The sequence below is a fragment of the Anastrepha ludens genome, chromosome X, assembly GCF_028408465.1.
Source record: "Anastrepha ludens isolate Willacy chromosome X, idAnaLude1.1, whole genome shotgun sequence".
Lineage (NCBI taxonomy): Eukaryota > Metazoa > Arthropoda > Insecta > Diptera > Tephritidae > Anastrepha > Anastrepha ludens.
In genome coordinates this window covers 52,623,596-52,639,819 of record NC_071503.1, presented here as the reverse complement: position 1 = coordinate 52,639,819, position 16,224 = coordinate 52,623,596, and the positions used below count along the sequence as shown (strand labels likewise).

At 33.8% G+C, this 16,224-nt stretch overlaps 1 long non-coding RNA gene across 1 annotated transcript; it reads left to right on the top strand.

Annotated features, from left to right (window-relative positions):
• Positions 1–1,362: 1,362 nt before the first annotated feature.
• On the top strand, positions 1,363–2,584 carry LOC128869323 (uncharacterized). Its single transcript, XR_008455263.1, has 5 exons — positions 1,363–1,520; positions 1,580–1,668; positions 1,723–1,790; positions 1,851–2,198; positions 2,246–2,584. It is a non-coding gene; the product is annotated as an uncharacterized LOC128869323 (long non-coding RNA).
• The last annotated feature ends 13,640 nt before the right edge of the window (positions 2,585–16,224 follow it).

Sequence of the window (16,224 nt, the reverse complement as noted above, 5' to 3'; positions counted from 1 at the left end):
TAGAACTATGAGCTCGAATTTATCAATGAATTTTTTGATGATGAGTTTTTGTTGCACAGTACAATAGTTGAAGCTGTTCGGCGCCGCCGCGACTGTTCAGCGCTATGGCAACTAGAATGATGGTCGCTACGCCTGCGTCTATGACTGCATTTTGTTCTTGTAGTCGCTAGGCATAGAATTTTAGCTTTGAGGAATAAAGTGAGTGCCCTGTGTGTGCGGTTGTATGCACACGCATATGTGTATATTAATAAGCATTGTTTTGCTTGAATTCAATTCACACATTTATATTTGCATATGCCATCTTCCTGTGTGCCTGGTAATGAAGCGTTTTGTATACAGAATTTTTTGATTTGTTTGCAGGGATATGGCACCAAGTGTACATACGCACATACAAATACCTATGTACATGAATATTCAAAAGAAATTTGTTTTGCATTTGTGAGGCAGGAATTTGATCATTAGGTTATTTACATGAAATACCTATAAGGCGATGCTCGTGAGGTAGGTCATGTTGCTTCAGTGCACACATATGCGTGCAACACTATATTTAATAAAGATGCAATTGAACTTAGTTGTCCCATATATGCAAATACGTTTCTTTGAAGTTTTCCTTTATTTATTTTAAAGTTTTATACTATCTAGAAAATGCATACATACAAATGTATGTATATTATTATTCCCTGTAATAAAATGTAAATTGAAAAAAATTTGGTTTGCCAAAGGAAAAATTAAATGCATATTCAAATGTAAATACATATGCCGATATACCAAAACACTTGTATGCTATGAATTAATTTCGATTCAAAAAATTAGTAAAAATTTTCATCAAATTTGTTTAGTTTTAAGTTTACTAAAACCCACATACCAAAATGTGAGAGGTCGTTTTATAATGTATTTTTTTAAATTAAATCAAAATATTAAAGTTACTTTGATTTGAAATGTTGGCGCATATAATAAATATTCAATCATTTTTTCTTCATCACCTTTGTCTGAAAATACAAATTGAATAAATTTTCGTTTATCAAGGGAACATAAAAATGCACAAGCAAATACTTTGCAAAATGCCGTCGGCTATTCGTCAATTTGATTTCCTACAGAGGCCAAAAACTGTGCAGGGCCAATATGCTAAAGGAGAAATCGCTGTAAAACATCTCTGTTAAAAGTTTCACCACACCCCGGCGGCGGTTAGACTTCATTTTTGACAATTCACTATTCGTAGCTCGTGAGAATTCTGTATATTTAACGTTCTCTGCTATATACATAGGTATTTACCATGATTCAATTATAGAAGGTTAGGTAAGTAAACAGCTTTCTCGCTCCCTCTTGACATATCGGTTCCCTTATTTGAAAACGTGTTGCTTCTTTACAAAAAAAAGTACCTATTTCACAAAAAAATTTTTGAATTGTAGTGAAAACTAAACTTTTGGTGCAAATTATTTGGTCGGCAACACCGTTTCCACTTTGACGCTTTGCTTTGTTATTATTCGTTGAAAATCTTTTATCTGTTTGTAAACATTCAAGTAAATATAATAATAAAAGCTAATTATTTTGTAAATTAATGTCGTTTTTCACTATTTAGGTCGATTATGTCTTACATATGGTGATAGTCGATTATTTGGAGTCGGCTTTCTGCTGCAGAAAACCCCCGGTTTGTGAATTTTCATACACGTAAGTCCAGATCAGACATTTGTAAAAATTCTTATTAAACTTTTTCATTCATAGGTTTTTATAGCAGCGTTTTTGCAAATATAATAGAGACCACCTTACATACAATACATAAACTACAGTTAGTAAGTTCTTTTAGAATATTTGCTAATAAATTGTAATAAATAAAAAGTTTTTATTTGTAGGACTTCACAGACGAGCAATTGCTGCGGAAGGTGTGTGTTGAAGAGCTAGGTGGCCCAACTATTGTGGTTTTTAGAAACGAAAGCACGTATTTCTACCATTGTCTCATGTGGTGCTACGGACAATTTCATAGGAGACATGGAGCATGTTGTGTATGATGGTGCAAATACCTGTTTAACATATGACGGTCATTATGTGCCTAGTACTGCTACCTCTGAAATCAATTTGACTTCCGAACTGGCTGTCCACGTCGATACCTTACCCCATCTAGATCAATATGCTGTACGTAGATGTATGCGCAACACCTACACGAGCAAGTCCTCGCGCTTTAAGTCTACAATTACAGATAAGTTGTAATGATATATTTGTGAGTTATTTTTAAGTTTTTGGTTGACAGGTTTTTGATTTCTGCCTGAAGTAAGTGCAGTGTTCCAACACCTATACGAGCAAGTGCACCCACATTCCTCATATTTCCTCTCCGATTCATTACTGAGACACGTGGTATTGATATACGTAAATTTACAAACCATCACAATTACTAAAAGTGGATTATATTACCAATATCTAAAATTTTTCGATGTATTAGTTTTAGTCTATATTAATACATTTTCCTATTAATATTAGGGACGCAAAGTATATTAAAGTACACAAATTTTAAACTATAAACTAGTAAATTTGTAATTTTTATTGCAAACTATTTTAACTTCTAATTTCAATTTTTTTCTTATATTTAGAAATGATCGACTGAAACTATTTTAACTTCTAATTTAAATTTTTTTCTTATGTTTAGAAATGATCGACTGAACTTCTGCTTTCGCAATGTCTTTACGGTAACATAAATATATACATATATATATATATATACATATATAATCATGCAATAGATTTGAGTATATTTTGTGCAAGAGAACAAAAAATAGTCATAATAAAGGAATTTAATATGTTTAATTTACTACAATAGTACAAGTCTTTTAATACACCAAAGGTCAAAATATACTTAATCGACAGGAATGAGATGAAACAGAAAGTTTAATTTTTTTTCTTATTTCGTGCATAACAATACATGTAGGTACATGTAGTATGTTACCGTAAAGACATTGCGAAAGCAGAAGTTCAGTCGATCATTTCTAAATATAAGAAAAAATTGAAATTAGAAGAGTTAAAATAGTTTGCAATAAAAATTACAAATTTACTAGTTTATAGTTTAAAATTTGTGTACCTTAATATACTTTGCGTCCCTAATACATACATATATATCTGGTTCGGATGTATATATATATATATATTGTATATATATAACATATATATATATATATGTAATTGGCGCGTACACCCTTTTTGGGTGTTTGGCCGAGCTCTTCCTCCTATTTGTGGTGTGCGTCTTGATGTTATTCCACAAATGGAGGGACCTACAGTTTCAAGCCGACTCCGAACGGCAGAAAAAAAAAAACACATACATAAGTAACATCCCATAGTTCCGCGTGCTCTTGTGTTAGATAAACATCGAAAATATTCTAAATAAATATTACATTTGTTTAAAGAAAAAACTATAATTTTTCTGTCGTTTTGTTTTAATGTAGATTAAATAACCAATATACTTGTTTTTCTCTTAGTACATGACTAATTAGTTACTTTACGTACTTTTATACTACCTTTAGGCAAGAAGGGGAAGACATTTTTCCCTTTTTCCCATCCTTCGTAAATGCAGCCCTAAAATAAGGGAGTGTCAAAGCGCCCTTGTCACTACTTACCTAACCTTCTATAATTGAATCATGGGTATTTACTATGACCCGATTTACACGAGGAGACATCTGGAAGGGAGACACTGGAAATTCTCTTTTGAAGTTTCATTCGCGTTCACACGGGCAAAAATGTTTTCGCGACATTTTGACATTTAACACTTTAGCATCGTCTGGTTCGGATGTATTCTAGCACGCGCTTACATGTAAAGCAGAGAGCGTTCGACAACAGTTTCTTAAATATATGAATGAAAAATGCAAACTGGTTAAATAATAAATAATTTGTTGTTTTTTTATTGAAATATATTTATAAATTCTTAAACTTGAATAAAAAAATTAAATTAAAAATACTTCATATGTAAATAATTAACTTAAAATTAACTTGAGTAACTAGAAATGCGAGGAAAATTAGAATTCAACATAAACATGCCCCATAATATATTTTAAATTATACCTACTTTACTAGCAAAAATAATCGTGCATTTCCCAAGCAGTGTTCGGATGTTTGTCATCTTTGTTATCTTCCGTTTGCTTGAAAACCAACACATAACTCAGAACCTTCTCCCACAAAAGAAAAAAAAGAATGAAGCAACTGTCAAAAATTGGAAAGATTGGAAATACGAATAAGAAGAGCAAAGCGTGTCGCCGAGTACGGGAGACAAAATCCCTTCTCTCTTCCCCGACCGTCCTTCGCCCCCGAACAAAATGTTTCCCTTCCAGATGTCTCCTCGTGTAAATCGGGTCTATAGCTGCACTGTTTCTCATTTCGTTTTCACACTATTCGTTTACACGTTTTAACATTTATGTGTATATGGGAAGTTTTTATGCGTTTCAATAGCTGATCAGCTGTTGCAAACAAATTTTTTTATGTATTAAAAGTTGATTTGCTCGTACATTTGTATGGGTAAATAATTTTGGCGTCACTTCTTATCTCTTTTCATAATACTAATTAGAAAAGGATGGTGTGTGACGATAGTGTATCATAATTGCAAGCAAAAAAAAGAACATTCCGTTCTATTAGAGCTGAAGCAAACTGTATGTATTCGGTACTGAGTAATGGGCGCGCTCTCTAGTACCGAATAACGAAACTTTACTCACGAATATATTCCGCTACTCGCATTTTTTGTAGTATGAGTTCAGTTCACGTAGGTAATAAGTTTATACGTGCATAAAAACGTTTGCTGATGTATGCTGAAAACAGTGAAGCCCGTAAACGCAATTCCGTGCGGTCTTCACTGTTTTCAGCAGTACGTTTGTTTGCGCATGCACGTATAGCGCGCGCTCATTCGGTGAATTTGAAAACATTCGTTACAAAGACTGATGTTTGTTTGTTATTATAGTACCTATATTAAGATTTGGAAGTTAATCGTCCGTAAAAGTTTTTCAGTGCTTTTGATGCTTCAAGTTTTGTGAACGTAGACAAAGTTTGAAATTGGAATAAGGTAAGAAAATATTGTTTATAAATTGTTTACACTTATTATTGTTATTATTTTAGAGCATAATTTTACTGGTACAATAGATAAGAAAAGGAGTAAACTATGGGGTTTTTTCACGGAGGCTAAAGACGTTGTATTCCGTTAAAGGTGGATCGACTACAAATTTGAAAAAGCATCTCATGAAGAAACACAGACCAACATATGAAACCATCATTCTGTGCTCCGAGTCAAATGCGCTAGCCCTGGAAGGTCCTATACCACCAACTTCAACAAGCGCAGGGTCTAATCCTGAAACTAATCTTGTGATTAAAACAAATGAAACCAATTCGAAGCAGACTAATTTAAATGCCTTTATTAAACGTCCAATAGGTGTGTAAGAGAAAAAAAAATTAATGATTTAATTTTTAAAATGATAGTTAAAGACATTCAGCCTTTTTCTGTAGTTGAAGACGCTGGTTTTAAGGATCGTATTAATTACTTAGAACCAATTTATAAAATACATTCAAGATATATATAAAGCAATACTTTGTTGGATTCTCACTACTCCGAAGTCCAAAAAAAATTAAAAGTAGATTTGGAGAATGCTAAATATGTATCGATGACCACCGATGGCTGGACTTCAAGAGCAACAACTTCTTACCAAGCTGTAACAGTCCATTATTTATTAATTTGGGACATCAAGTCTACATTACTAGGATGTTTTGAATGCCATGAGCGACATACGGCCGAATACATCAAAAATGAGTTGCATAAGTTGCTCTGCTATTGGGACATACATAATAAAATAATTGTCTGCATTACAGATAACGCAGCGAACATGAAGGCTGCTATACGATTCACAAATTATGAGCATTTACCGGGTTTTGCTCATACTCTTAATTTAGTCGTGCGTGCAGGACTCCAGGAATGTGGACTCGGGGAGCTGATAAAAAAAATAAAAGCTATTGAGGAACATTTCCTCAAGAGTCCAATAGCTACCAAAAAACTAATTGCCATGCAGGAGCAACTGAGGCCTAATCAAAAACCATTAAAGCTTAAAATGGACGTAGTGACCAGATGGAACATTACCCTAGATATGATTGAGAGGATTTATTCACTTCAAGAAACTTTAGAACCGTCTCTTGGAATCTTACACAATCCAGTACAAAATCTTTCAGAAGGCGAATGGCAGACACTTTTGGCAAAGATTTTGACGCTGTGGCGAGGTCAGTGTCAGCTTCAAACTCTGTAGTTAGCAGCAGTATTATTACTATGAGGCAATATTTAGAGAAAAGAATTATATCTCGAAATGAGTGTCCTTTGAGATGGTGGCAAGCACGGGCAATGCTATACCCGGAGCTCTCGAGCTTGGCTGATAAATATTTATCAGTTATGGCTTCTTCTGTACCATCTGAAAGGACTTTTTCGAAATCGGGCCAAATATTAAGCGACAAGCGCAGCTCTATTCAGCCAAAGAGAATGAAAAAGATTTTATATTTAAATATGAACCAAAGATTCTTGCAATAATTTTTTTTAATATATTAATAATTTACTTTATCAAAAATATTTTTTGTTTTGTCTAAAATATGTTTTTATTTAATGTTTAATTTCAGTTCAGGAACTAAAGATTTTTCTTGTTTAAATGTTATTGTCAATAAATAATTTTTGACACCTATTTGTTGCTTTTTCATTATAATTTAGGAGATTCTGCCAATACCTCATTTGCAGTTCTACACTTTCTTGTGACGTCGCAACGTCATACTGTACGCGTACCTTACGATACAACATATTCGATTCGTTGCGTTATGGATAAGGTATCAAAAGTAACGAGTAGTTATCGTTATAGTAACGAACATATACGGGTTTGCTTTCGAACATATACGGGTTTACTTTTACACCTCTACATTTTATTAAGAATTGTGAAGGAAGTGTGAAGTGAATTGTGTTTCAAACAAAAATTGAGAGTAAGTATTAATTATAGACAAGAAATTAAATGCATGAATAAAATAAATTATGTATAAAAATAAATAATATTATTGTGAATGCATACTATTATATCTTTGATTCAGAAATATAAAGGTCATGGATTAATTAATGATTGTTTTTTGTTACGGTTTTTCAAAAATAAAAAATTTTTTCCGTAATACATACATAAAATTAAATGTTTTCACTTCATAAATAAAAAAATTATGATATGATAAGCTATTCATTTATATATATTATGTTTCAACTTTTTTCTGTGACTATAAATACTAAAAAAGGGTAAGACTCAATTTTGCTCACCGTATTTATATAACGTCGAATAACGTCGAAATTTCGACGTACGGGCGATCCTTGTGCATATAAATGTGCTTAACCACTATCGTAATTTTGTAAATGTGGCACCTCGTATTTTCCGGCAAGTTCTGTCTTTTCACCTGGCACTAATGTTTTTGTTTTAGTTCCTTATCCGTTCGGTATTGTAGCCAGCCGTTTCGCGAGTGTTCATGTTTCGGCACAGTATATATTACATTTGTGCGTACATACAAATGCATGAATGAATCTATGTAGATATGGTATGCATGGTGAGAAGATTTTTAGATGCGTGCTTGATAACAGACCCTTATTCCGCTCTGAGCAAACTTCACAGAATCAGAATGATGGGCTGACGTTCCTTGGGATGGGTTTCACAAAATTTAGCTTCTGTTAGTTCTATACGAAAAAATCAACACAGCTAATGCTCATGGTGGTGTGTTTTGTATGTAGCATTGGCGTATATGCATAATTATAATTACTTATCTAAACTGCAGTTCAGGATGAAATAATCAGACAGATGACGGATATAATGATAACCACGAGGAAGATTGGGAAAGACAGCTTGCTAGCGTTCCAAAAAGATAAGAAAATAATTATATATAACATATATTTCCGATACACGTTATACTTACAATATTTTCAAACACGTTATTATAAATTATTTAAGTCATGAGCGTTTACTTTCTGAAATCATTCAGTCGGATAGCGTTTTACAAATGAAGTTATCGATGTTAGAAGCCGATTATAGGTGCGTAAATTTCACAACAATTTGTGAAGTGTCCACAACCGCATTCAAAAAGAGGCTAGAATAAAATGTTTAGAAAATTAAAATTAAGTGTGGCTAATTTGAAATAAATTATAATTATAATTATAACAGTAATAATTCCAACAATTGGAGAGAGAAACGGAAACAAAATGCATGAAATATTTGCGACTATGCAAATTGTTAAATGCTACCAGCGCTCTTTCCGCAATTGAATTTATTTCTTGAAATAGTATAACTGTACCAATAACCGTACAATATTACATCATTTATTATTAAAATAAGGTTTAAGGTTTTAGGAGAAAATTAATTTAGCAATGATATACATTTTAATAATTGTTTTTTATTCTCAGAATGTAGACGTCATTTGCATAAACAAGCACACGTGTTGGACGGCTATAGTCGTCATTTACGTCAACGTGTTAAAGGCGTTTATGGCGTCAAGACCTTGGTTTTTTAAATCAGCGATGTTTGACTTGGGGTGACACGAATAGTGTAGGTTCTTTATCATTAATTCGATTGGTCGTGTTTATTTGTTTATATAAGAATACCAAGATGTTCCGGATTCGGTTACAATTTTTTTTTGACCTATAGCGGCCGCCGTAGCCGAATGGGTTGGTGCGTGATTACCATTCGGAATTCACAGAGAGGTCGTTGGATCGAATCTTGGTGAAAACAAAATTAATAAACACATTTTTCTAATAGCGGTCGCCCCTCGGCAGGCAATGGCAAACCTCCGAGTGTATTTCTGCCATGAAAAAGCTCCTCATGAAAATATCTGCCGTTCGGAGTCGGTTTGAAACTGTAGGTCCCTCCATTTGTGGAACAACATCAACACGCACTCCACAAAAAGGAGGAGGAGCTCGGCCAAACACCTGACAGAAGTGTACGCGCCAATTATTTTTTTTTTGTTTTTTATAGTTATCACTTTGAGTTACTTTAATTTTGTAAATATCATTATTTATTAATTTAATAGTAAATTAATTTTTTGCCAGCTCTTTGATTGCGCCGCTTAGCTTTTGATAATTTTTAGCATTTGATGTCATAATTGGCGGAGGACGAGGCTCATATAGCGTTTTTCAGTAAGAGCGCTTCAACTTTTTTTTTGAATAAAACACAAACGGTTTGACTTTTTTAACTAATTTTTTTTTATTATCGAGTTTGAACATATACATTGAAGTATGAAATTCGATTTCTTTTGCATGACGTGCACGTTTTACGAAGTCCAATCGTTGAACCCAATTTTCGACCACTCTTTTGCATAAATCGGTCGAAATTCCAGCAATTTCGCCTTCAATATTGGCTCTGAGCTCACAAATCGTCGCCGGCTTGTTACTGTAGACCAATGACTTCACATAACCCCAAAGAAAATAGTCTAGAGGCGTCAAATCACACGAGCGCGGCGGCCATTCGACCGGTCCATTTCTGGAAATAATGCGCTCATCGAACTTACTCTTCAACAAATCAATTGTAGCGTGTGCTGTGTGGCTTGTGGCCCCGTCCTGTTAAAACCACATGTCGTCTAAGTCCATACCATTCAATTGCGGCCAAAAATAATCGTTTATCATGTCGCGGTATCGATTTCCATTCACAGTAACGTGGCGATCGTTCTCGTCAACGAAAAAATATGGGCCAATTACGCCGCCGGCATGTAAACCGCACCAAACAGTGATTTTTTCGGGATGCAACGGTGCCTCATGAATCACGTGTGGATTGCTTTCTGCCCAGTAATGCATATTTTGCTTGTTGACAAAGCCATTGAGCCAAAAGTGAGCTTCATCACTGAAGATGATTTTTTGGAAAAAATCTGGATTAAAGTAGCAGCAACAGAACGATTATTTTCATAAAAAATTTGCACGATTTGCAATCGTTGCTCAAGTGTGTAACGTTCCATGATGAAATGTATACTAATGAAGTTTACAAATGACAAGCGAAAAACAAAAAATATTGCGTCGTTCGCCCTCCCTATTGGAAAAAAGTTGAAGCGCACCTATTGAAAAACGCTTTATTATTGAGTATTATTATCTGATGCTGATTTTCCCTGATTGAGCGATTTTTCAGCGCGCACTTCATATATGTATAACCTGCTCAGGTGAACCATCAGCTTTTCGTTTTTTGCTTGGATGCCAATTCGTTTCGTTTGGTGCCAATTGGTTTCTAGCGCTAATTCTTTTTCATTTGTCTCGTAGTGAATTTTTTCGATTTCATTTTCATTCTTTTTACAGGCTTTATAAGTAGCAACACTTTTAGTTTTTGAGTTTGAGTTTTTCATTTTCCTATTTGAGTTGACGGCAAAATGTTTCTAGTTCATTTAATAATTTTTTTAGGACTGATATTTCTGAGTCCTTATTCATAAGAAAATTAGGGTCGTTCCACCGCTCGGAGGAGGAAAACGGCTGAAATCCATTTATTTATTTGCAAATATTTTATGCGATGGAAACTCTATAACGATTAGCTCTACACAGCTCTAGTGTATTAGTTGATACACCCACCTGCGGTGCAGTGGCTTTCAAACTGTTCTTGATTTAACTTTGGAGTTTACGCGGCGAATTTTGTAAAAGTAAAGAATAAGTAAATAATCTAAAATGTATTCTGTTTTTAATTAATTGTGTCCCAGAGAAATAATCGTGAATACAACGAAACGAATTATCTCACTATCGCACTGTAATTTTAGATTTATTATAGATAATATATTGCAAAATAAACGAACACTTACAAATCACATTTAAACAAAATCCATCGTGTTTGATTAGTAAAACAAACAAATATATGTGGAGCAATATTAGGAACCCCAACTAACTATGCAAACTAAATTATGTGCCCATGGGGAGCCCATGAGGGAAACATGTGAAGTAAGACTTTAATGTTTACATTTAATTCATCATTAAACATCTCCACGTATAAACATTTATACTAAAAAACAAAAACCAAAACAATAATAATCACGAAAAATAAGAAATTGCATTGCGAGGCTTAGCCTTCCAGAGGTGAAGTCAAAGTCAAAGTAAAAAACAGCAACAAAAATAATAGTGACAAAGTGCATGCACGTATCTGCGCCCCGATCAACTAAAGGGAGCTGAAAATAGCAGCTTACTACATATATGTACATAATACAGCAACAATATTAAGCTGAATGCACTGAGGACGTCGAGAATTTGGTTGCATTACACTAGTTTACACCAAAAATAGTCCAACATTTTTGGTCTATTTTGGACTAAGAGTAATTTGAGGTCGTTGAAACCAAAAATTACTTTTTTTTTTTTTTTTTTAAACGGATTCCGATATATTCTCAAAAAACCTTTTTTTTATGCAATAGGGCAGCTATTACCAGCAATCTTGAAAACAGTGCGCGCCATTTCTTTGAAGTACATAAATTTCGAAAGGCACACATATAACCTACATGGCAATACAGCGCACGCTCGATAACGTGAACTAATTCAAACCAAGGCAGTTCACGTTAAAAAAAGTGTTCACGTTTTTGAATGCCCCAAAAGGCTAAGTAAATATATTTTTTCACATTTAAATTCACATTGTATTCTTGTTTTCGTTACATTTTAATTGAAAATTAAGTCATACGATGGTTTTATTTAAAAAAATCAGTCATCTTTTTTTGTATCTTCTGTTTTTCTATAACTTGAAGCACATCTTTCTCCCTTAACCGTCTTAGTACACTCCTATTATTTTCATCGATGTCTTCATGATCAGCCCATATTAACGCCTTGTTGAAAATTTCAACTGCTTCAGTCGGCTTATTTTTCTCCAGTTGCTCTAATACGCTGTCATCATCGGATTCGTCCTCTTGTTGATGATCGTCATATGCATTGCCCTCCTCGATATCTTCGTTCCATTCATGAATGGCTGGTAACGTGAATTCAGTCTCCAGAATAACCCCGACTCATCAGCATTATATAACTGATCGTTGCACAACTCCAATTCGGCCATTTTAGCTATAAGTTTTTCTTCAAACGAATCCATTAGCTGAGGTTACGAAGACAGTTTTTCGCCTGATATTTAAGAAGACGAATACCGTACCTCTTCTTGAATCTTTGGAGCCATCCATCACTAGCAAAGAAGTATGATGCATTTTCTTTAAATTTTGCATGCTGTGTTTTTGCCTTTTCTTTTAACATTAGAGCTCTTACTGGTTAGTTTTTATCTCGCATTCGGATAAACCAACGATAAAGAGTTCTCTCCATTTTGGGCAACTCTGAAGAACGCAGTGTTTTTCTACTTCCAGGTCCACAATACGTGTTGTTGACGCATTTTAAAATCACTTGCGTTTTCGCTTTAATGTTACAAATTGTTGATTTAGCAACATTATATTTCTTTGCTAAAATCGTCACAAATGAACCTTTTTTTAAAAAGCCGAGAATTTTAGCCTTCTGTTTTAATGTCAAGCACACGGGTTTTTTAGAACTCATTTTCACAAGAAAACATAAGACGAAACGCTCTTTGCAAAACCAAAACTGCGACTGAAATATTTTACACCTTACATGCAATTACGAATAAAGTGCCTATTTTATAATTAGGGGGCTCCCAAATTTCAGAATTACTTGAGATCAATGTAAGCTACATTGAAATAATTGTGACGTTTATTGTTCATGTTATATAGCTCTTTGGGTTTGTTCACGTTTTAGAGTAGTCAATGCACAAAAATGTCTGTTCACGTTTTGGGGTGTTCACGCTTTAGAGCGTTCACGTTATCGAGCGTGTGCTTCATATAATTCGTGTCAATGGAAGTCGTAGTTTCGCAAAACAGCGGTGAAAGTAAAAAAAGGCATTTTTGACGTTTTTTACTAAATTATCAAAGTTTATTACTCGCTTACGCTTTTACTCTCAAACTTCTTATTTTATGCTGCAAGAAATCTTCACGAAGTTGCGCCCAGCAGTAGTCGCTCATCATTCCTTGATCCCAAAAGCCCTCACAACGCTTTTCAATCGTAGCAATATCTTGATGAAATCACTCGCCTTGTTCATCACTTTCAGCCCCCAAATTCGGAGGAAAAAAATCCAAATGACTGTGAAGTAGGTGCATTTTTAACGACATGCGAGCACCTGTTAACAAAAACAAAGTTAATTGTAAATTTTCCCATACTTTTCTAATCAATGTATATGATAAATATATTTTGGAGTATGTACGTTTTACAATACTAACCAATAGTTATTAAGTATTTTATCATTGTATGAATCAATTGACGGTCGTTGTTGCTCCTGCTGTTTCCCAAGAATCCATGAACAACTTTTTGGAAAGCTTTCCAAGCTTTAGCTTCGGAACTGTCAAGGCATTGTTGACATTCTGTGTCCGTAAACAATTTCTTTAACTGTGGACCGACGAATATACCCGTTTTGGTTTTCTCTGTTGACAATTTTGGGAACTTGGTTTTCAAATATTTAAGGGCTGTGTTTTCCGTTTTTTTTGCCAAAGCTTTCACAAAATTCTTCATTAGCCCAAGTTTTTTATGCAAAGGGGGGAAAATAACTTTTTTGATAACGTTGTTTTTTCCCACGACATGCTCCACAAGCTTCGGCCAAACTTGTTGAGTGAAATGTTTGTCATCCGCTCTGCTATCCCAAAGACACAAAAATCAACAAATAAGTTTCTTTAACATTCGTAGAATGAGCAACGGGGATCTATGGTTTCTTGTTGCCTTTGTGCAGTAAGACAGCCTTAACACTATACTTGCTACCATCAATGAATAGACGCCAATCGTCTGGATCATGAGTTTCTGCAAGTGCCGCAAACAACTTATTAACATTATTGCAGTAGCAAGAATTTTCTGTTTTTGAGAAATACTGTTCGAAATTTTTATTGCGGTTTCGGTAATACGTTACGTCAGTACCTGATTCCAAATAACCACGTTCCTACAGACGTGAAGCTAGGAGTTCTGATTTTTCTTTCGATAAGTTGAGATCACGACATAAATCGTTTAATGCTATCTGATTAATTGGCTCTGCCTTCTGACTCGATGTGCTTGGGAAACTGCTGAGATTCGAAATCGAAGCTGTGATTTCTTGAGAACTGAGTGACTCTGCTTTTGGTGTTGGGGGTTCACATTTTGGATATTGGGTCACTGATGTTTTTGTTTCGGTTTTTGTCACTGATGATACGTCGGGATACGTAGCTTTGCTATATTTTCCTCCTCGAAGTGTAGTCAGGCAAAAATAGCAATCACTCACATGATTAATAGGATTCCTCCACTCAAATGGCTTACCAAAAGATATGTATGACCGTGAGCCTTTGGTAAATTCGTTCAAACGTGCAGAACATGTAGCGCAGACAGAGATGGAGTCCACGATTTCTCCATATTTTTTGCTCGTAAACCAAAATATTGCTCGTAAGCGGCTAATATATTATAGTTATACATGCGTGGTCAGCTTTTTTCGAGCACTTTCTTTGAAGATATATAAGCCACAAATAAAACAGAATTTATCTGGTGTGTGCTTGCACATTTCAGTGTATTTTCTTATAACACAGATAAATACAAAGAAAAAAAAGAGGTTGTCTGTAAAGTCGGTTTACTGACGATAGTTTAACGTGACAACGTCAAAAGAAAATACTGATGTAATGGTTGCAATTTTCAAAACAAAATTTTATTTGTTTGATAGATATTTTGTATGGATATAGAGGCGGAGGTAAATGGAATCACATTTTTCAAATTCATGAAAGATATGTTCAATCGATTGTGCATCAGACGTTAATAAGTCAACAACACTAAGAGGCAACATCATCGATTTGCCTTTTTCAAGACAATTTACACTCGAAACACTCCCTTTCATTTCCTACTTTTCCTATCATCGTCCTATTCTCAACAGAGAAATGGTTCATTACCATGCAAATTAATGTTCTAACGCGGGTGAGCGTTAAAAAAATAAAAATGTAACGCTTGCTTCCAAACTCAAACTTGAAGTGGTTATTTTATTCATTCGTTATTTCTTTTATACAAAATGTTTGCTTACTCTATCCTTAACAAATAATTGTTTATGTTTACAGTAAATATTTCACTACTGGATGAGCTTATTTCATCATCCTCCGATTTGTGCTTATGCTAGCTTTAAAAAGTATTGCTTACTGTAACTCTATCCTTAACAAATAATTGTTTATGTTTACAGTAAATATTTCACTACTGGATGAGCTTATTTCATCATCCTCCGATTTGTGCTTATGCTAGCTTTCAAAAGTATTGTTTAATCTAACTTTTTGTATATATTTGCCGTTATGCGGCTTACCAGAGTAGGGTATTAACTCCCCCTCCTCTAAATCGAAATGTCCCGTCTTCGAATATATATCGGTGATATTCTGAATCGTCAAATCAATATCACTCATTATCATTTCTTTTATATTTTAACTTATTAATGCTTTTTTGACATATATTTTCTTTAGTAATTTATAAACTGTATAAAAAGACAATGACACTATCAATGCTGTGGTAAGTGACCACCAAATCGGTTTTTCCTGAATTTCCTGTTTTATTTTATTGAATACATTCGAACTTTCAAATTTTAAGTATTCATTTGTAGATTCAACATACTCAGTTATTTCAAAGTTATTAATATAATTAATTTTAACATAATTCCAAATTTTTTCATCAATATTTTCTTATGTAACATTATCAATTATAGTATTATTCTTAAAAACTATTAAATAAACTCCATCTAATGTGTGTTTATCAATTACATGCGTTCCAGAAACTAATATGGCCCCCTGGTTTATTTCTTCTATTTCTTTATTTTTCTCTTTTAATTTTTTACATTTAGTTCTTGCTTTATTCAAACTTTTCGACAAACAAGATTTACTTACTTCAATTTTACAGTATGTATTTTTTATTTCTTCTTTACATTCTTTTACATTTACATAATCATTTCCACACTTCGCTATTTTATCCTCAATTATCAATTTACCATCTCTCTGCGCTATAGCCCGGACTTCATAAAATTTACAATCATACAATACCTTTGGATATTTTATATATATTAAAATTAATTCTTTATTTTGAATTACTTTAAACTGTGAATCATCTATTAAATCTGTAATCGTTATTCGTCCGTGATCATGTCGTGTTATATTTCTTATCTCATCAATGTTTGTATTATATTCTGTAATTCACTAATGATATAACTATTCCTACGCTTACTCAATATTAAGATTTAATATTATCCTTGTGAA